Source organism: Rhea pennata, chromosome 6 (genome assembly GCF_028389875.1).
Source record: "Rhea pennata isolate bPtePen1 chromosome 6, bPtePen1.pri, whole genome shotgun sequence".
NCBI classification, from domain to species: domain Eukaryota; kingdom Metazoa; phylum Chordata; class Aves; order Rheiformes; family Rheidae; genus Rhea; species Rhea pennata.
In genome coordinates this window covers 19,577,849-19,600,649 of record NC_084668.1, presented here as the reverse complement: position 1 = coordinate 19,600,649, position 22,801 = coordinate 19,577,849, and the positions used below count along the sequence as shown (strand labels likewise).

Here is a 22,801-nt window from a genome sequence, read left to right as displayed (position 1 = left end):
ATAAATCAGGTGTAAATCTATGAAAGTAAACAGCTCTACCACAAGGAAAAGACAACCGACAGTATCCAGGGAACATCCCATGGATATTAATTTTCATGAACTCTTTCATCTCACAGAAAGTAGAAGTCAAATAAATAAATTTCAGAGGACTCTGCTAGCCTCACACAAATGGAACAGTGACATGATTTATATGTAATATTTTACTGGAAAAAACACAACCAATTTAAAAGTAGCAAAATTGGGCTCGATAAAGTAAATCATAATTTAAAAAGCATTAACTTAGAAAGAGACAAATCTTTTCCAGAGATAAGCTATTGTGAAGTTGGTATAACTACATTTAAGTCACAGGAATTGTCCTAGAATTATGTAAAAATTCACAGTACGTATTCTATGATGATTAAACTATGAAGAGCCTTCCCTGTTTTTCAGCGAAGACTCAGTGTAATCCATTAGCGGTATTACTGATATAAGGAAGAACGGGTGAATGGGTGAATCTGCTCTGCTGATACTTTTTCCCTGTTGAGAGCATAAAATGCATAAATGTCTGTATTTGCAGATTTGGCAAACGTGTAAGCATGAAAACTAATTATGACACTTTACAGTTATATGTAGGCTGTTTTTTTTCTTTTCTTGATTTCCCAGTGTTATTTGCAGGAACGTCTGTCTTTCAAACAAACCCAAGTAATGAATAAGTACGGTGTACCTTATTCTATCACTTGCTGTATATACACTCATGGGAGAAGGAAAAGGAAATTCATATTCAAACGCTGAGCTTAAATTAGTTCTGGAGAAGCGCCAGTGTGTTGTTTGCATCAATTTTAGAATCACATGCAATGGATGCTCTCACATTTTAAAGTCACAGATTTAAATCCTGTTTTTAGTTATTTTGTTGTTATCTCAGAGACACTTAAGTAATATTATTTTTAGCTTAGGCTGTTATAATTAAGATAGAACTGACACCAACCATTCTGCCCACACTGCCAATATTTAAGCATATTCATTTTAGAAAACATATTCCCACCAATGTTTTTTATTTTTATATCTGTTTTGGTGGTCTGGATCAGATTTTGGTCAAGATCTGTTGCTGTAGTTGTGCCTTAATTGTAGATTTCTTGGGGGACTTGATGCTGTGCATCTTGTACACATCTAGCCTGTTTGTGTTAACTTGACGTGTGTTAAAAATAATATTGCAAAAGGAGAATGTCGTTGCTAACTTTAACAACCACCAGCCTGGAGCACTGTTTTGAGATCTGGTCATTCAAAAGTGCTTTAGTCTCCCAAGATACTGGGAGGTAGGAAAGGTAGGAAAGCACTTAACTAAAGCACTGCTTATCTGTGAGTTACGGTAAATATACGTATTTCAAAAATGCTGAATTCTGGTGTCATGTACCATGCCATAATCTGTTTGATAACATCAAAGCAAAACTGGTCATTAAAACTGTCATTTTTTCCATAAATAATTTTGAATTTTGAAGCACATTACAAATGAGAATTATAGATTATTTAGCGTAAACAATGCTGTGCATAAGGGTTTTCAATAACTTCACTTCAGTGAATAGTTATTCTAAATTGAAAGATTACTATGTTAAAAGTACTAACATTACTATATTATGATATCTCTAAAGGTTACAGAATTTCAAAGGCTACAGATTATGTTTCTAAACAAATAGGGGTCAAATTCTTCAAAGTTTTACTAGTCAAAATGACTAAATGTATGCACTATATGTGCCACTAAATCTAAACATACACAGTTGAAATATTTTGATTTAAATATAATTTAAAACATCAAGTTACTGACTTGAGGCAAAAAATTGCCAAAATGCAAGATAGGTCTGACACCCAAAAACATAACTGGCAGCTTGATCATTTATTGTATGTACAAATTTTTTTGTTTTATTCCAAAAGAAAGTTTGTGTGGTATTATAAAATTGGAGCTACATATATGATGGATTTAATTAATTTCTGTAAACACATTCTTTAGTTATTTTAAATTACTGAAGAGCTATACTTCAGTTTTCATCTAAGATTTGTGAATCTATTTATATAGAACTATATACAAAGTAGCGAAGTAGTGACAGCTAACAAGGACTTTCCCTGGGTACTGAAGCACGACAAATTCAATGAATTTTCTAAAAAGTGTGTTTAGTATCTGGTTAATTGCTCATTTTGTATTGTGCATTGTGAGTGAATGTAAGTATATTTTTAAGAGCTCAATACCAGAGCAGTTAGAAATACAACTTCTTCCATGTGAGTAACCCAAGTGAATATCCAATGAAGTACTAACTGACTGAAAGTTTGATTTGATATGTATAAATATACATTCCATAGCCACCCACTATATACTTGCAGGCAAACATAATACTTAAGCATTCGGAGGAGGAAGACAACTCATGAAATGGCTTAAGGTTCTACTGACAGGGGTTTCTGAAGACCACATTACACAGTCCTGAATAAATGCCCACTGAATTGCAAGTAAAAGCTTATTTCATATCATACTATCATTTACTCTACATAAGCCACTGATTGTATTAAAATTATTTTAGTGTTTTAAATTGAAGCAATTGTCAGTGGGATCGTATATTCCTTCACTTATTACAGTAATCTGACTTCAGATATCCCTCAATGCAGATATCAGAAAGAGTCACTTTTTAATACTAAATATCACACCTCACAGTTTTAAAATATCACAGCTTTAAAATACAACTTAAAAGGAAGTTCTTGCACTAGAAAAAAGGTACTGCACACATACTGGGAATTAGGATTCCAATGTTCTCAAATCTTTTTTATTCTATTTCTCTAGCTGAATAAACTGCACCATTTTGAGTTTTAAACACCTTGATGATGCAAGACCAAATGCTGCTGTTCACTGCTGTTATTTTCAGGCCAGCTCACACATTTGAAGAGAAGGGGATAGAAGGGTGGGAAAATTTGTGTAGCAGGGTGATTTTCAGAAAATGGCAGCTGTTTGAAGCTCCACTGCTTCAAACACAGCAGACAGAAGGTACAATGGTCAAAGGAGATCACAAATTCAATGTCCCTTACTTTTATAAATGTGCTACCCAGATGGGGCATGTTCCCCCCGTTTAACTGAGAGGGGGAGAATATTCATGGTAGTTTTGTATAATTGTTTAGATGGCATGAAGATGGGATGCCAGCATTACTTACACAACCAGATGGCCACGTCCCAAAAACACCAACACCTTATGTTCACAGAAGTTTTTAACATTTGCAGCTAAAAGCCTTACTAGCTCCTCATACGCTATTTGTTTCAGAATAAGACTGATAACATAGCCTACATTTTGTTTTAATTTCTCTTCACTCATTTTTCCTTTAATATTGGTATTTACACATTCCAGACTATTCAGGCAAAGTTCTAATCCTCTGTCCTGTTACAGTAGCTCCACAGTAGGCAATAAATAGTCATCAAAAGAACTCATGACTAAGGACAAAAAAGGTTAATGTCAACAGATAGATGTCAAGCTTACAAATTGTAATCACACAAGAAGCTCCATAAAAGTCAATAGGACTACTCATGGGATTAAAGACTCAGTAAATTCCTTTTTTATAACAATATCCCTTTTCTAAAATAACAGCAAATAAATATATGCAAAGCACAAGAACTATTATTTTGAAACAGCTTTTTTAAAAAATTTTGCCATCAGGCATTAACATCTGCTTAATTCAAAAATTATACTCTGATATCAAAGTAATTGTACAGTATGCTTCTCACTATTTCACTACTTCATTTTCATGAGTTATATAGCTCTATTATCTGAATTAAAGATAGTTGAAGGCAAGATATTGTTTATACAGAATATCAATTCTTATTTTAATAAAGTTATTTGTGGTGAAAATGTTTGACAGCTCTTCCTTTGAGGACTCTATTTTGCAGCTTAAGTTATTATTGCATAAATCATTCTTGACAGCTGTAAAATATTGCTTGAGGTGGTAAAGCTGTAAAGCTTTTGACACAAAAAGTATAATTATTTAGGGATTGAGAATGGATAGACGATAATCAGAAAGGATTATACCATACTGAATACTTTTTGGCTTTCTACTATGTATTTTGCAGACAACAGTAGGCTACATCTAAGCAGTTAGCCTAAAGAGTATATTTGTTAGAAGGAAGGGAGGGGATCACTTAACCTTATCCAGTAAACATCAAATATTCTAGGCATGAAAATACTACAGAAGATTATAGGTTTGAGTAAAGATAAGATCAGTAGCAATATTTGCAGAGTGTTTACGAACCTCACATAGTAGTTGTCTTTTATCACCTATTTGTCTTCTATCAATTAAAAAAAACACCTGAAAACAACTGAAAGATCCTTGCATATATGTTGAACACCTTTAGACTAATTCTAACATGAATGTCAGTCGGCATGGTTTTGACTGCAGGCTCAATGCCTTAACCAGAGCTGATGAAAAACAGAGGACAATGAACCAAGAGTCATTCAGTAACAGCCTGCTGCTGTAGCAGTTCTGGGTGTAAAAAATACTATCTGATTGCATTTTGACAAATAAAGGTTAACCTCTTTACTGAAAAGCTTTTAATGTGAGTTTTCCCAAACATTCGTAAAGAAATCTCAGAACAAATCCAGAATGTTACTAAAGGTGCTGAACTATTGGAAATGGATGACCTTTCTTCGTATCTGTAGAGTGCTATTTGCTTCTACCTTAGCTTTCAATACTTGTTCTAAAGGACAAGCCTGTCCTTTGTCCCATTCAGCATTGCTATGCTTACAACAGGAAGCATCGTCTGCAACGATGAGAATATCCCTTCACCCATCCACAGTCAGTTATGTCTCCTCTGCTTGCTTACAGCTATGGGTTATTTCTTACTCACATTTCACATGAGACACTTAATGGTAATGATAAAGCAGCTTTCAGACATATTAAGTAGGTTTATTTAGGGGTCAGTCTCAACTATACTCTTCAATTCCTTGGCTTTCTAATATATCATTTTTTCTTCTCAGGTTAAGATGAATTTATTTTCAATAAGAAGGGAGCTTTTATAGAAGATCACTTTCCCATTTCTTGTATTGCTGCGAACGGGAGACATTACCTGAAAAAAAAGGCACAAAAATTAAATTGCCTTAAAATTATTCTCTTTATGTCAGCCATTAGGGCCAGACAGGTATGATTAGATATATATAATTTTAAGAAATAACAAATACAACTATTATTATTATTATTATAGCTACTGAATCTTTAATAGAAAAAAAATCTTACTGGGTTTGGCAAAATTTTTCTGAGAGTTTTAAATTCCACTGTGCCACAAATAAGAAACCTGCAGGCTGGTTGAAGTCTTTCATTTTGGTACAGTGTACAGGAAAAAACTTTTCTACCACTGAACTTCCATCATATAGGCTTACAACAGGATTAAGAAAGTTCATACAGTCAATTTACACAAACCAAGGAACCCAAATTTCCTTTACCTGACCTACAAAGAATCACTGTTTGCTGTCTTTAGAAAATAGAGTCCCACAGTGGTAAGGTAGGTGTCGTATTCTGGAGAGAAGTAGCACTAGAAGTTTATAATATTACATACACATTCAAACTTCAAATTCTTCTGAGTTGTTTACAATTATAAAATCCAGTGGAGGAGAGTTTAATTTTTTAATTAGGCACTGCCTGAAAAAGTGTTTTTTCCTCTTTGAATATGCTCCTTTAGGCTTTAGTGAACGCAAATTTATTTTTGAGTTGTGAGACAAGAAAAACAGAAGTTGTTAGTCTATTTTTTGGTATAGTTTCATATAATTTTATTTTATCTTCTTTACATCCTTTCTGATGTTACATTCTGATAGGAGAGTTCTTCCACATTCCCAATTCATGTTATTGACTGGTTCTTTCTTTTCTCCACTGAACTGTCCCATATATCAAAAAGAGGAATAGAAAGCAAACCAGACATCAAACATAGCAATAGACTTGGAGAGAAAGCAGTTGTCTTTCTAATAGCAGACTAATATGTGTTTGGTAGTATATAAATTTCAGAACACTGCACTTTGAATAGTATCAATGTTGACATTGGTACTGTTCTCTCTGGTTTAATGCAAAGGAAAGAGAATAGTGGTGTGGATATTTTGACTGTCTCAGTGGTTTTCAGTCTAGTTTTAAAAGGTTCCCTACCTATTTGACTTATCAGTGCGTGACTTAGTTTATGTGCTAGATAGTTCATATCCTTCCTAGCTTCCCCGCTAAGCATGATGTTCAACCAAGCAGTATGGGATTCACATTGGCAAGAGCAAGCTGACTGTGGAAATAGCTAACTCACTGTGGAAACCACATATCTCAGAAGCAATCAGAACCGTAGCAGTGAGCCTGGGTCTGAGTAGAGCGGATACATGACAGTGGCAGTGGGGCCATGCAGCTCTATGGTTACAGCTGGTTTCACACAGTCTACATATTTGAAAGTTCATATCTCTAAAGTGAGGGGTATGGGTACTAAAATTTTGCATAGTTTTGATTTTTTTATTCTAGTATGTGTTTTTGGTTTTTAAGGAAATAACATACACATTTGAATAATCTTTTAGAAATTAAATGAAAATTTCATTTGGAAAGCAGAATTCCAGCCTTAGTTAGTCACAAAGCTAGACTTTTTGACCTCCAGCATTTCCATAGAAATTTTAAGCTCCCTCGCTAATTTCCTCGTCTATTACTGCCTTTTCATTTCTGTTTTTCCCGGTTTCTTGAATTCTATAACTTCAGTGAAATCTCATCAGTCAAGATTATCACAAAAGTTAACAAAATACAGCCTAAAAAACCACCAATGTAAACAGGCTAAGGGAAAGTCCTGTTGTCTTTTTCTATTTCATTAACCACACTCCAGTTACAGATCTTATTATACTCTACTTTTGATAATGCACTCTATCACAGCACTGGTGTTATCCAGAAAAAGAATTTATCCCGGTAGAACTGTGTTGTTAACAAAGATGAGCAGTGATATGATCAAAATCTAAAGATGTTGTTTAAATGTCAACATTATTAACTATTTCATTGCCAGCAGTTTCAGTAGAAATGAACAGAAAAAAGTTTAGGCTGTAAATCATTTGTAGCCAGCTTGCTACAAGTTCTTGCTTCTCTTTGTTCTTCCCTAGCATCATATAATTAACAAAAATCCTCTTCGTTTTACATTGTGCACTGACCTCCTTTAAATCTCTGATTTGCCACATGAAACTGCAATGGCAACAGGGAAATCTTGACTAAATTCAGATCAGACAAAGGAACAAATACCACGAAATTAGGATATACCACAAAACTAAAATACACCAATTCCTGACAATATTAACTTGTGAAATGTAGGCTTCTTCAGAGCAGGTACATACTAAACCGCTTATTTCTGCTACCAGAAACACTCCTAGTGACCTAAGAGATAGATAGCAGTAGCTACAGTTACAGGACTTGTCTTACATACCCACAGCTTTCACAGAATTAAACTGCAAATTTTAATTTTTTGTCAACACCAAGAATCCTAGTGCCTAGATGTTAGACCACTGAGAATATATTAAGGCATTTCTAACTAGTATTCAGCTGGATACGAGTTTCTATATGCAAAGACAATAGATTATGTAAGAAATGTACAGCAAGTAGACAAAAGCTTCCTGATTTTATTCCATAGGATAGGGAGGCAGAGATGACTTCAGACAAAGAACATTTTTTTTCTTTCCTTCTGTACCTAAGTTGCTTGAGAAGCAGTTAATCATCATGTAAATATGCTTCATTCCTAAAACACGTGTTTTAAAGCATTTCCCAGCTGTTCTCAGATTTTAGAATCTGTTTGAGAATATTTATTTCTTAAAGCATTCTCTGCTGATTTTCATTCAAATCAATGCAAGTGCATCTCTGAAAATAGCTTGCAAATTTCCTCTTTTCAAAACTCATTTGTGCCAGTCCGCTTTGCTCCTTCCTCTCTGGAAAAAATACAGGATAATCTTATTAGTATTTTGCATGTTTATGGCTATTCTGCAAGAAACATTTCTTTTTGTACTTGCAAAAGAATATGAATCTCAATATTCCATAAATCCTTTTGTCATGGTATTTAAGGTAAAACACTGTTGCAGCTCTGTCTACTTGTTTGGAAAATGGCTTGCAATTCAAAAATGGAAAAGAAAACCTGAAGTCCATATTGTGTTTAATAACGATAATAAAAGAAAACAAAATATGATCCTTTTTCCATTGTAAGTGCTCAACATCACTTCTGTGTGATAAAGCATACCAAGAATCAATTTAACACCAAAGTCTATCCCACAGAAATGGTAAGACTTCCCAAAAAGACTGTTTCTGGAATCTCTTTAACAATGTACTATATTACATAAAAGAGTAATAGCCTTGAAATACAAAATCAAGTATAATTCAGTATCTGAGTCCTCCCTATAGATTATTGGAGCAGTTCATGAGCTGGTGTAAAAAGATGGCTTATGTATCAATCCAAGTTCACAGTTTAGAGCATCCTCAGTACTTCTCCAAGTTATACTGATTGCTTATGGCAAGAAGTTGAAGCAGCAAAAAAGCTGCTTTACTCGCAGAGTTTCAAAGAAATGTTTTGGAGAGGGACAAAGAAGATTTTAAGTACTGTTTGTGGGCAACCACAAAGCTGTATGAAGACATTCTTGTTCTCTCTCCTGAAACTGGCAAATGCCTCTCGTCTGCTGAGCAGAATCTGAGTTCTGAGGAGTTGGTCTCAAATGCTTTAAAACATAATTAAGAAGTAACTACTGCTCTAGTTACAAGCAAAGTAGTTTGACATGTGTGATGTTTGCAGCCCAGGTGCTAGGTGCAGGTGGCATCTCTCTTGCCTGGTTACTGTTTGTTCAAGGAGAGGAAAGCAGGAAGAAATATATGGTCTACAGACACCTCTTCCTCCTAGCTGACAGAGATGTCATTCTATTTTCTAAAAAGTACAAAACCAAGAATATCACAGCTGAGAAAGCTTTTCTGGTGGACAGGCAGCTCTATTTACAATCATTTCTAGTTCTCTTTTGACCTCTTTTATAAAGAATCAGGTTCCTGTGGAAAAAGAATTACCAGTAGTACTACTGTCTTTGCAGAACTTGAAATATCCAAAATATAATTATTAGCCTTTTAAATATACTCTGTATGGCTGCCTATATTTCAAACATGATTTCTCCCACATTTGTACGTGCAAGAGCTTTTGCCTTTGTTTCACAGGGAGTGAGTGGATTATTTGCTTCCTAAGTAATATTTTGGTCTTAATATCTTTTTATTACAGTTTCAGATCATTTTTCTGTAAACGAGAAGTTGTGAATAAAATACTTCTACTTTCTGAAGAATTTAAGATAATACATCGATTAAGGTTCTGAAATGTCAGGGAAACAATTCTACATGCATCACTTTGTTGCCTGCAGGGCAGCTTATCCAAACTTTTTTTCCACTTAAGAACTACTGGCACTAAAATTTTGGACATATCATAGAGGCATGAAGATTACCTTGAGATTCAACTTCTCCAAGGAAATGACTGATGTAACTTTTACACGTGAAAGCAAATTTAGGAATAAACTTTCAATTATACATATTGTGTGACATATCCACTTTAAAAATGTAGTTCTCCCTCTCGAGGAATTTAAGAGCCACTTTGAGGAATTGCCAGAATTACCCCTTGTCCCATCACAAACAGACATGCTATTGTTCCCAACAATTTTTTAAAGCATTAATCTTATTAAATGCATTAAATCATAGGAAATATTAAGCAAATAGTAAATTAAAACTACTCTTAAAGAGCCAACTGACTGACACACTGAGTCTTTTGCCCTGAAAGACAAAGACTATTCTTGAAAAGTTATGCCTGCTGCCATTCTCACTGTATTCTTGCACTGTCCTCCTCTTCTCTTTTCTAGGATAGTACACAAAAGTTGTATTCCAATCTTTCCCAGTATGAACATTATATGTATAAAAAAATTGCCAAAACTAACCCAACTCCCAGATCTATTTACTCAAGAAGGAGCAAGTCTAAGAAATGGATAATAGAGCCAGAATATGAAAAGAAATTCACCAGGGAATAGTTTTGTAAAACATCCTTTTAATAGCAATATCAATGAACAGGAACTATTCTTAAACCACTATTTAAGATCAGATTTTTAGTACAATAACTGTCCCAAAGTATTGTTTTTGCCATGTCTGAGAAAGAGTCACCCTAGGAGGATGCTCTAAACTTGATGTATCACCAAGAATATTCTTTAAGGTAGTTAAGACTGCAACTTTTTCTCTCTTGGTTTTCACCTTTTGTTTGTATCTCGTTTTTTAGAAACTGGCGCTGCTAAATCTGTATTACATGTAATGCTGTATTTCTTAAGGGAATTTTTAAATAGCACTCAGCCGTGTTCGTCTTAGGAAGTCCTTTTCTTAGTATGGTTCATATTCTAACTAATGGATATCATTTTATCATTTCAGTAAGGAAAGAAGTCCTCTTGAAAGATACTGCATCAGTCTTTTACAGCTATCATATTTTCTTTTAAACACAAAAGAATTTAGGTTGGAAGGGAATCTGGAGGGTTGTCTAGTCCAACTGCCTGCCCAAAGCATAGCATCCTTATTTGACATGGTCCACACATGATGAAGAAGAATCTTTCATCTGCTCCAGGTCATTGATAGAGATGTTAAACAGGTTACATCTCAGGATAGACTCCTCAGAAATTCTGCTTGTCACTAGCCTCTGGGTAGAGTCTGAACTGTTAAACTATTAACCATTACCCATTGAGCCTGATATTTCAGCCAGTTTTTCACCCATTTAGTAATAATATCCCATCCTGGATTCAAGGATACCATGGAAGACCGTATCACAAGACTTGCATTAGTCAGTGTAGATGACATTCACTGCTCTTCCTTCACCACAGATGTAGTCATTTCATCAGAGAAGGCAGTCAGGCAAGTATAATTTACCTTGGTAAAATCCATGCTGGCTAGAGTACCAGACCCCTTGTCCTTCACATGCCCAGAAACGGCTTCCAAAAGGCCTTGCTTTGTGATTTTGCCAGGGACTGAGGTGAGGTTAACCCGCCTGTAGTTCCCCAGATCATTCTTTTTGCCCTTTTCAAAGATGGTTGGGTGAAATATTTGCCTTTCTCTAGTCACCAGGGATGTGATCTCCATGACAGTTCAGAGATGACAAATAGTGGCCTTGTAATGGTATCAGCCAGGACCCATGGGTGCATCCTCCCATGGATTTGGTGGCACTGAGATTTCTCAAGAGATCCTTGACTCTATCCTCTTCCACCACGAGTTGTTTTGTACTGCTTCTATAGATTTTTTTTTTTGCTTGAATGTCCAATATTATTTCAAGATTTATAGAATTTCATGTCGCTTAAGTATACTTATACATGCCTTAGAAAATCCTGTCAAAGCTGATTGAAACAGCAACCATATTTCATCTCTAGGTAATTGTTTGCCACAATGTCTTTTTCAACTGTCAGTACTAATGTGCTACATGGTACAAATTCCACAGTGATATCTATATTATGAAGAACTATTTGGTTTAGTTAGTGGTTCCCTGTATCGGAAGACAATCTGCCTGGCCTGTTAAGTATCAGCCTAGTTTTCTTTAGGAGATTTTTTAATACAAACATTTGTTTGAGTTTAGAAGAAAATGGATCTCTTAGTGATTACTTGTATCAGGGATTACAATCATTTGGACAGTTCATGCTAAAGATAATTGTGGTGAAGGTCATCTTGTAAGTTTTAGAAGCAGGTAATCAATTGTCTTCTCATACTGGGGGATAAACATGACTGCCACTGGCATTTGCCATTGGTAAACAAGTAGGACATCCCTGCATACATTATTCAGCACTTCACTCTCATCACTAAAGATGTAAAGAAAACAGTCTCCTAGGACAAATATTTTTCACACTGTATGGAAATCTTTTAGTGGTATCAGTAGTGAAGTAATCCCATTGAAACAACTTCTTATCTAGAAGAAAAGGTTGCCAACATTTCATTATACAGGCCACAGCATAAGATAACATTTTTTCTCCATTTCTCTTCTGCTACTTGTTATTTTACATTTTGTTCAACAAGTGATAAATACAACTTCGAACTGATCTGCCCTATCCTACTTCTTGCAGGTTAGCTGGTGACTAGGGGACATAGAAATCTGCTATTATCCTTTGTAGTTAATGCTGCTCTTTCGTTCAGACTGATGCTGACTACCCTTCCCCTGCCCCACCAAACAACAATGCAATCAACATCGCAGAGGGCTAAGTACCTCCCGACAAGCGCTCCGACTGCCAGCGGCGAGGGCACTCGGCACCCTGCCGCAGCAGGCCCGGAACAAACGGGCCGTAACGTGCCAGCAGCGGCGCCGAGGGAGCCCGGCAGCTTCTGTGGCACTGCAGGGCTGTCAGAGCCACAGTTCTGAGCAGTGCTCCCTCAGATATCCGTCGTTTCAGGATGTGGTTCCGTCTGAGACTGTAAGTAAAGGTAACCAAGATAGCGTCTCACAGGTTTCAGCCACCGCAGTTCGGTGCACTGGCAGCCTGTTCAGATCTGTGGCTCATTCTTTGTTTTCTTTCTGTTCCTTATATACAGACAAACTGTGTTAAACAAACACAGTATGACAATTAAAACATACTTAATGAATATTATTAAAGATAAATTCAACTCCACTGTTCGAAGGTGTTTTTAAGCTTCATTAAATATACTTCCACTGACTAAAACAGCACTGATGATATTTTTCATTTTATTATTAAAATCGTTTTTCTCCTCACTGCTTGCATATTTGGCACTTTCAAATCTGTTTGTTTCATGCTCGATTTTATTTTTAATCATCCTAGTGTGATGTTAAAAAGTTCATATATAAATCCTGCTTCACTGACTGTCTAAGGGAAGCTGTCTCTTATTCTCTTCCCATACAACAGATAAAAGTAACTTGGGGATATGTAACAGCAGGTCCTGGGGTTACATTTCCAAGGCTGGTTGCCCACAGAATCAATTAATTTGATGATGTAGAAGTGTTCATATCTTGTGCAGTATTTTGTAAGGATTTCTGTTTTGATCAATTTTTTTTAATTCTTTTAACTCTGTTTATTTTAACTTAGATGCAAAGCCTGTTTCTACAGGAGTCAGTGAGAGACTGCACACACTGACAATATAATTGCAATCATTTCTGCATGAAGTGGCTGCAGTACAGTATTCAGAGTAGCTACTGTTAAGTGGTTCATTTCTACACAGAGCTAATTTAGACTGCATGGCACCATGACATATATCTCATCATTAATTTAGTGGAACGCGAATACACAAATTGTTCATCATTCTCAGATTGGGCTGAATTGTCATAGCCAGATTGCCAGATAAAAGCTGATTGCAAGTGCTGATTTGTTTTTGTCAAGAACAGATAACTGGCCCTACATGGCTCATGCTGAAGTCAGTATGTGACCAAGAGCCAGAAGGATACCTTTTCTATGCCCTTTCTGATGCTGTGTTTTGCAGAGCAACATATTAATCTTTATAAATGGATAGTAAAAGCCAATCTATCCTTATTATTAACATAAATTCGGAAATTGTGTTTACTTCCTCATTATTTATGGTCTTTTTCTAAACAAAAAGAAATGCAAACTCAGTCGCCCCAACCGTACTAGTTTCATTTCTGAGAAGTTTTTCAAATGACTGAAAAGCTTGTGTGTCTTCATTCGAAACACCTGAATATATTTGATACGTAGATATTTGATATTTAGATATTCAAGAGAGATAAGCATATGCTTTTTTTAGATCCTGTTAAATAAATTGCCCTTCAAATAATCAATGAGTCATTCTTTTTAGATATATAATATATTATAAAGTCCATTTTGCAAGCAATCATAAGAGTCAAATAGCTTAGAGGATATGAAATATGTAAGTAATTTTATACTGACTAGAGCCCTAATCTGTAGAGCTAAGGCATTTTATTGTTTGAAATAACCACTTTCTCCCTGGAATCCAAGCCATACAAAGGGAATATACTAGGAAATTTTAGAGATCAGGGCAGTGAATTCAACCACAGGACTACCCAGATCTAGTGGCTGAGAGAAAGAAATGTTCTTTCCATGCTGTAACGCTAAATATAAGCCATTTTTGAATCCAGGATTGATAATTCCATTAAGCTTACCTAATCAGCATTTTTGAAGTGCAGCAAATAGACTTAGGTAAGCAAAACGCTCGGCTACTGTGTGTCAACCTGAACTGCTGCTCCACAGCCTGCAACACTAAATCCAGGTCTAGCAAGTAACATAACCATAGCCCTACTGGTAGTCCATGTGCTGAACCCTTTTTTGGGGGGGATGTGTCAGGAGGAAATTTTCCTTTCAATTTTTAAGGCAGTACAGAGGCATCCATGCATATCTTCTTTGAAAGTGCAGAGTCTTATATTTTACGGAAATAAAATGCTAGAATTGTGGTGGCAGGAATCACAGTTAACATCTTACCTCTTTGTAATTCTTTAATTTCTTTTGGAAAGTTTCCTTTGGAGTTGATATCTAAGTTCATTATTACCTATCATAGGCATTATTCATATACTGTAGAAGAAAAGAAATTGTAAAGAGAAAGAAAAAGAGAAAGGGTCTTGAGTTCATCCTCTTCTGCTGTGTTACTAATTCTTCGAGCAAACTGCAGACTACTTTTTTTCCTTATATAGTAACAACATGCAAAGAAAAAAATTAACAGGGTTGAATCAATTTGAAATCTCTTCTAGTTTTGCAAGTATACTAGACTTCAATCAAGTGGTGGCTAAATCAATTCTATTTTGAGAAATTTTAGGTTCTCAGGGCTACAGTCTTACAGCCACTGAGAAGGTAGTGTTTAAGCAAGTGGAAGAGTATGCAAAAACCTTCTGGTGAAGTTCCTAGTTAGCTCATTTGAGCTTTAGTGTAATTAATGCTTTGAGGGATAATAAGAGAAAAAGATCTCAAGGGAAATGTGGATTCTCAGGCATGCACAGAATTTTTTTTTCTCCTGTTGAGATTCTCTTCCAACCCAACATAAATAAAGCAGCTGGTATGGTCATATGCTGAGCATGAATCAGGTGAGTACACCTGGCAAGTAGTGATTTACTCACTTGTGTAGTTTGCCATCCAACAGAAATCATACTGGCTTTCTCAATGAAGATACACACAATTTTAACCTTGTAATGGGTTAAAAAGTGCCAGGCAGTACAATTCATGGCCAGGTTTTCAAGATATGGGGTATAAAAATAATGCCTAAATGAGCTGAGCTTTTTTGAAAATCTGGTCTGAACTATAAATTTAGGGAACCTAAATCTGACTTAATAAGCAGTTCACTGTTCTTTTCCTCTTATGTCATAAAGGACCCATCATTTGTAATTCTAAAGGTTAGACTCAGTATATTTTTCAGAAATATCTAGAAAGGGTAATATGGAAAAAATGTGATATTAATGTCTTTTTCACTGCTACCACATATGTTTATTTACATATCTTTTCCATGTTACTTCTGCAACAAGCATCCTTCGCACAGCAGAACAGACAAACTTGAGTTTCGCACTGTTCTGTAAATTATTTTCTCAGAGCAACTGCCAATATTCAGTAGTGAATATACTTTAGTCATCGATTTTGATACCAACTTTGTTTTTTTAGCTTTAATGCAGTTTACATGAAATACAGTAAATGTATATTTATTCTACTAAGGTGCCGTCAATAGCTCATAATTATATAATTTTAATTAAGTGCCTGACATTCGAGTTATCAAACAAGTCAATATTATCACATGAAATTTGCTTGGTTCTATATTAAAAGCTCAACAAATCGGAACATAAAGTTTGATGTATCACTTGAATCTGAGCCCTGTTCAAACTTCAGGAGCAAAATAGCTGCATGTTACAGGACATGCCAAAAGGAAGAACATCGTGCATAAGCACTATAAGAAAACACATAAGGCTCACAAGAAAGCACGTACAGTAGTGACTGGAGACTGCATGAAATGTTTCAGTCCATGGCAAAACTGTGGGATAGCAACAACAGAAATATTTCTCTTCAGGCTCCACTCCACTAGCTTTTCATGTCTTGCTTCAACTGAGTCATTTCCGTAGATGTGGAATTTCTTCATACACAGATTTGAAATGGCTGTATTTGAAAGCAGAAAGACTGACTTGCATATTTTTGCTTTGCCATGAACCATTCAGATCTGCAAGGTGTTTGAAACTCAGCTACCCATCATCTTCAAAGTAAAAGTTTGGGGGCTGGTTTGGACTAGCGTTAGTAAAGGGCATTGTCATCACCGCAACGATGGGAATGAGGCATACAAGTGAATCTTAGGCAGTACGTATCCACCCGGGTGACTGGGCACTACCGGCCCTATGTGGAAAACTACCTAAACCTGAACCAACACACTGATTCCACCAGGATGGCTGCAAACACCAGAATTCAGGATGGAGTCATTTTTGTCTTTTACCTAGGCTCACAAGAAGAACAGGAAGGTGAGTTAACACCTCTCATCATCCTTAACTGAAACAAGCAGAGCCTAGGCAGAGCAGAGGACTGAAAGCCAAAGCTCCCTCTTAGAAGTGTTTTACATTTATTTTCTTTCTCTTGAATCTTTTATAAAAGCATATTTATAGGATAGCAAAATGACAGATTAATGATTTTTCTGCAGCAGAGTAAAAATATAAGCTGTGAAGTGTAGCAGTGAGATGTTGTACGTAACTATTTGAATGCTAAGTTTTCTTGATGTGTTTTTGTTTCACTATATTTAGATTTAATCTTTTTACTAAAGTAATCAATTAGAAAAATATGATTAAAATAACTGGAGAGAAATTACCCAGCACTTTTTGATGCTGCCTAATTAGATATTTCTGAAGATGTGATTTATCACACATACAGCACAGAAATACTGTAATTTAGGCCAGGGATCTTATTTACTCACTTTAACTATACCACATTAGATTGCCAGGTCTTTACAGTCTTTCCTGGATGCTCAGTCACCCCTGTCTGCATGAAAAGATTAGAACTAATAACAAACACTTGTGCAGGAAGGCAGGGAGCTGGGCAGAAAGGTCACTGTGAACAACCACCCACTCAAAAGAAGTGATCACCAAACAAGGTTCAAGAACTTCTAGGGCCAGGGAAAAAGAGCACTGCTCATCATCTGTGGTACAGGAGAGGGACTTCCAGGAGGGGAAAAGCCACAGCAAGGTGTGCTAGAGCTCGTGTTAACAGCTGGTTTGGGAGTCAGCTGTAAACTTCACAGCTGGTTTTAGTGAACCAGCCTGAACCACTCCCAATGACACCCCTGGCTAGGCAGCTGTATCCACAGCACACAGGTGCTAGCATGACCTAGATCTCCAGCACAGAGTTGTAGACATAGACATGATTGTGAAGGAATAAGAGGCTGAAAGGAGTTAATATAGAGATTAACCCGAGTTACAGAGATTTACTGAAACCAGCATAAACTTCTTCCCACTCACCCTACTATTCAGAAAATCCAGGTTCCAGAGCGTGGCTACAGAAAGAGAATCTCCTAGCAGTCTGGTTCCAGTAAACCTCAGAGATTTCAAGATTCTCAAACCCAGTGTTAAGACTTGGATCCTCTGCAACTGGAAAGAGATGGTCAACCTCACACAACTTCAAAGAGCAGAAGCAATCTTGCACTACTACAACCGGCACAACCTGAGAGTTCTCTCTGTTAGAGAGCTCCGAGAGCAGTTCTTCTAACCCTCCTCACCGTACGCCTGTCCTAGGTGTATTTTGCTGGAAAAAATATTCTCCTGAAAAACAGTGTTCTGAAATACCATTTTATTTTTTTATATTAGAAACGAACTCTATTTTTCTATCATTCCTCTGATACATCAAGGTAATAAAATTTTGGTTTTGATGTAAATTCAAGAACATCTTCTCTTTTGGATTGCTCTCAAGTGAAAATTAAATAATACCTATTAATAAAATCACCAACAAAAACTCTTTTCACACACTTGTTAAAAAATTAGTATTCACTAATACTGTTTAGAGAAATCATCTTTCCCTCCTTTTCATGTTAACAATACCACATAGAGTGTGGCCTTCTATGAAAACAGCAAGCGGGTCAGACAAAAACCAAAATGCAAACTTGGAAAAAAGCAACTATTAATTCAGCACATGGAAAAACTGCTATATCTACCAAACCAAAACTTTTGGGTTCAAACTGCCAAAAAAAAAAAAAAAAAAAAAGGAATTGAATTGAATTTGTCCAAACTATTGAAAACTTAGGGTGAAAGTGACAGATAGTTTTCCCTTGAAAATGTTTGGTATTCTTGAGCAAAAAAGATGATCAAACAAAAAAAAAAAAAAAACCACTAACGGAGGAAGAATAATGTATTTAAAATTTTAATTTAATTTCTTAAAAGCAAATTCTCAAATAAAAAAAAGGTTTGACTAGTCCCATTGTAAAATTCTCATTAATATCAATAAAATCAGTAATAGAGCTTTCTGGAATGTGCACAGAGGACAATATTTGAGTCCAGATATTGTTTAATCTCTTCTGTTTCAAACTTACAATAGGTGTTGAAATCTAAAACATTGTTTAAAGCAAGTTTTACCTTATATCTGCATTACAGTCTTACAATGTTCACTATGAACTAATTGGAGCATTTTTGTGAGTGACAAAGAAAAACAGGTAAAGAAAGCTTTTGACCTTGTAATATATGAGTGGTTTTTACTGCTAAAAGCAAAATATTTTTCCCACTGCTCCTTAAACTGCATATTCCCAGGCACTGTAAAAATTAGTCTCAGGTAAGCAGAAGCTCAAGACAAAAGTTTGACTTTTTAATTTGTACTAGATATCAGTTATCCATTGCCCAAATTTTAACTATGAGCTACTGAGACACTTGCTCAATGCTGGCAGTAAGTTGCAGTCATTTATGATTTTTGTTGCAAAGATACATACAGAAACCAAATACTGAACATAGATTCTTACGAAGAATTTTTTCTTCAGAACTTAGAACAGTCACTTGGAACAAAATAGTTCTGTCGTTGACACATCCTTCCCAATACAAAATTTTAGTTTTGTATTAAAGTACTAAATAGATTTTGTACACCTACTTTTCCTTGGAAACTAAGTTGCCCATTACACTCTAAATTATTTAACTGATAAAAGTATTTCAAGTCATACTTAAGCAAGCAGTGGAAGCTGAGTGGACAGCAGATTAAGAAATGAGGTCTGTATGAAGCATTCAGACACTTCAGGGATGGAAGCCAAATCTAATTAGGTACCCATATACATGTTAATTACTTCTCCTGTCTTCCACTCATGTAAAATGAGTAGATGGAAAATTCAAGAATCTTTATCCTTTGCAGCTTTATGCAAAGAGTTCGCAGATAGTAATACAAGCTTGTCCATTTATCAGCAGCGTTAAGCCTTGTACCCATTTAACGGATGACAGTGCTGTTACTGCAGTGCCCCAGATCACCAGAGTTCTTGGGGAAAAAAAAAAAAAAGCCCAAATGTTGTTAGAAGCACAAAAGTAAAATGTGACTTGATACATCGATGCTCAAGTCATCTCTAAGTACTTCCCAAAATAGTGACATACCTATCAGATGTGTAAAAGAACAACTACAGTGCTCACACTAACAGCTTGTAAGAGAATTTTTAAATACTGAGTGGGAGGAGACGACAGCTGACCAGGGAATAGGGTTATTATACGTTCTTTTTGAAAAGCATCATTTTGAACAACTTCCACAAAACCACTACTTGAGATGAATGAAACAAACATAAGCTTAACACTTTAGCCCGAGACTGAAATCAAATGCAGTAGCACCTCTCTAACACTGCATTGCAGTATCACTTCTGGGTTTCTGTCCAAGTCCTGAGGTGGGACTTGAGCTTGAGATTTCCTGGCTTAGAAGCTTACTATGAATAACAGATATTCATGGTACTTTGACCTATGCAGCAGTACATATTCTTACAACATAAATAATCAAGAAAGTTATGCAAAGTAATCACTGGCCTAAATGATACAAAAACCCACTTCAAAGCCTAAGACATACTTGAAGTGTTCGTACTTCTCTTTAAAATATTTTTGGCATTGATGCAAAAACATAAATAGATACAAAAATATAGAGGACCAGATTCTCATTCATCTTGTTTTTACATCATTATAATACCAATATAATTTCTTTCAGCCTATCACAGAGAAAGGGGTAGACCCATTAAGCTTAAGAGTTCCTAATCATGTTATTGAAACTGTATTACTAATATTTAATTTAATGTTTCTTTTAAAATGTTGCAGCTCTCCTTCAAGAGCTACATATTCATGCGGATGGCATCACTAATGTGTTTCTCTAGGACTTCAAATGTAGTTTATGGCTAATAATGGTACCATTGAAATATAATTGCTCTATTTGTAGTAAAGAATGACTATTTTGAATTCTGCAGAGACTGTTATGACTGCTAAAGCTACTTAAATATAAAGGTATAATTTGGCTCTGCATCCCAGGATGAAAATAAGAGAGAAACCTGAAGAATGTAATTTTTACATAGACTTTCTACTGGCTTATTTGAATACAGCCTCAAAACATTCAAGGCCAGAATAGCTAGTGAAGGAGCCATAAAACTTACACCAGCTCATATGCTGTCTCTAAACTATTAACATACAACCCAGGATCAAGATCCCTCCTCCTCCTTTTTTTTCAAATAAATTTTCAGGTATCCTGTGGAAAAGGGCTTTACCACAACAGCTGGCAGTAGACACTACCTTAAAGTGTTATTCTTTTTTGATTGCTGCCCCAGCTGCAGAAGCCACAACCAAAAAATCCTTGACACACACAGTACTAACAAGTGATTAGCCTGCACAGCTACCTAAGTAGCAGAGAAATACCTAAACTGTGCTAAACTCAATTTAAGTGCCAACCACCCAAAACAGAAGTAGAGCCACAAGTTGAAAATGAGTAGTAGAAGAGCTGATATTCAATCCTTGAAGAGATAAAAAGAGAGCTTTTATCTTGAAACCTCCTCTATTCCTTGATTAAAGCTCTACCTAAGCTTTCTCACCTAGGAAAGCTGGTGTAGTTTGCTCACATTTGCATGATCTGCTTACTTTCCAGACCCATACATACATGAGCAGAGAGCATTTGGCAAGTTCTAGGGAAGTGAAGCACTTGCTTTGCTCTTGGCTTTTACTCATGAATGAGCAAGAAGAATGGCTGTGAGCAATTTCATGAGTCTTTGATTGAAAAGTGGAGAGGAAAAAAAATGGCCTGAATCAAATCAAAACCAGGATGTTGGGTTGCAGCTGGGAGAGGAAGGGAGGTTCAATAAAATGAATGAGACAAGCAGAAAGTAGGAAAAATGGATTTTTTTTTTTTAATTGTTAAGAAAAATCTTTTTGGTCAACAAAACCCCATATCAGTGGTGCAATTCACAACCCGAAACTGTCTACAGGAAATGTGTAATCTAGAAATTCACATCCATTTCTTTTGGCTGAAAATTTGCTAAAAATCAATCCAAGGTCACAAACTGTTTCTGTCTTGCAAACGTTCACTTTTAATGCAAGCTCACTACTTTTCAAAAATAATAGATTTTTCAATTTTTAGTTTAAAAGTTTTTGCATTGATCCTTACAAGTATATGTGGCCAAAAGGCAAATAAGTACTGTCTGGAATTACCTATGTATTTTTCTTATAATAGCAAAACAAACTGCTAGTGTAAACAAGCTGCTAGTGTAATAGTCTTCCAGCTTTAGAAGGTCTACATGCAACGGAAGTCAACAGAATCACCCTCTCCTCCAGTGTATTTGGCATAAATCAAACTTGCAAAGCCACGTCAGTGCTGTTCTAATTGAAAGGAGGCCCCTAGAACAAGACTCTTGGTCAGATTCTGCAAAGCATCTTGCACTATGCACTAGAAAGTGCTGGTCAAAAAGGAGGTAGGAGGAGTTTGTAGAGCTAGATACCAGGCTTCTGGGCAGCTCTGAGAATCAAGAGTAGTCACTGTTATATTAAAGCAGCACTGGAGAAATCTGTAGGGACAAGTTACACACGCACACAAAAACACTTTAAATGCTTGATTCAGCTATCTTTGCTTTCTTGCTAATCCTACCCAATACTTGTTAACTAAGTCTTTAAGTACGAGGGTAGTTAATGCAAAGTGTTAGGGGTGTTATGCCAGCAGGCAGTCAGGGAGATCGAAGGAACAGCAGCAAAACTGGCTCCATGCAGAAGCTTCCTTCCTTAGTCGTTAACTACAATTGGGACCAAAATTACCGTCCTGAACAAATCTCTTCACATTTTTTTTTTTCCTTTCAAGTTTCCTGGAAACACTGTTTCATAACAGACTTTGTTAGGTGAAGAAATGCACACGACTGAAGACAGCCTACAAAGTTCTGATTATCTTATTGCAAATGATAGAATGCATTTTAAAATGTCCTTCTGTGATGTAAGCCCAAATCTAATCATATCTAAGTGCAGACATATTTCAGTCAGCATTTTTCTGATTTGAAAACACATCTGCTGTTCCAGATGCATGCATCAGTTTAACTGGGTTTAGTATGTGGGCTAAAATACAATTTATTATGCATATAAATCCTTTTATTAGGTTAAAATAGATTGGTTTTTAAAAGTCAGAAAGAGAGGCTAGGGGACCTGATACTGAGGCTGTTTCTTCTTTATCCTGAGGATTAGAAAAAAAGAGTTGTTTTTGTTTGGAATTGCCACATTCACTTTTGCTTATTAGCGAGGTGAAGTATCACCTATTAAAATGTAACCAAACTCTACAATACATAAGCTTATTTCCTTTGCTGATGTTGGCAGTTAATCTCAAACCCAATTAATTACTTGTATTTTTGTGTGAGTTTAAGTTGTAGTACACTGCTAAAATGCTTTCATGCATTATTATTTTAA

At 35.9% G+C, this 22,801-nt stretch overlaps 1 protein-coding gene across 1 annotated transcript in view; it reads left to right on the top strand.

Annotated features, from left to right (window-relative positions):
• KCNH7 (potassium voltage-gated channel subfamily H member 7) overlaps positions 1-22,801 on the top strand; it is a 229,548-nt gene that overhangs the window by 2,615 nt on the left and 204,132 nt on the right. The window lies entirely within an intron of this gene.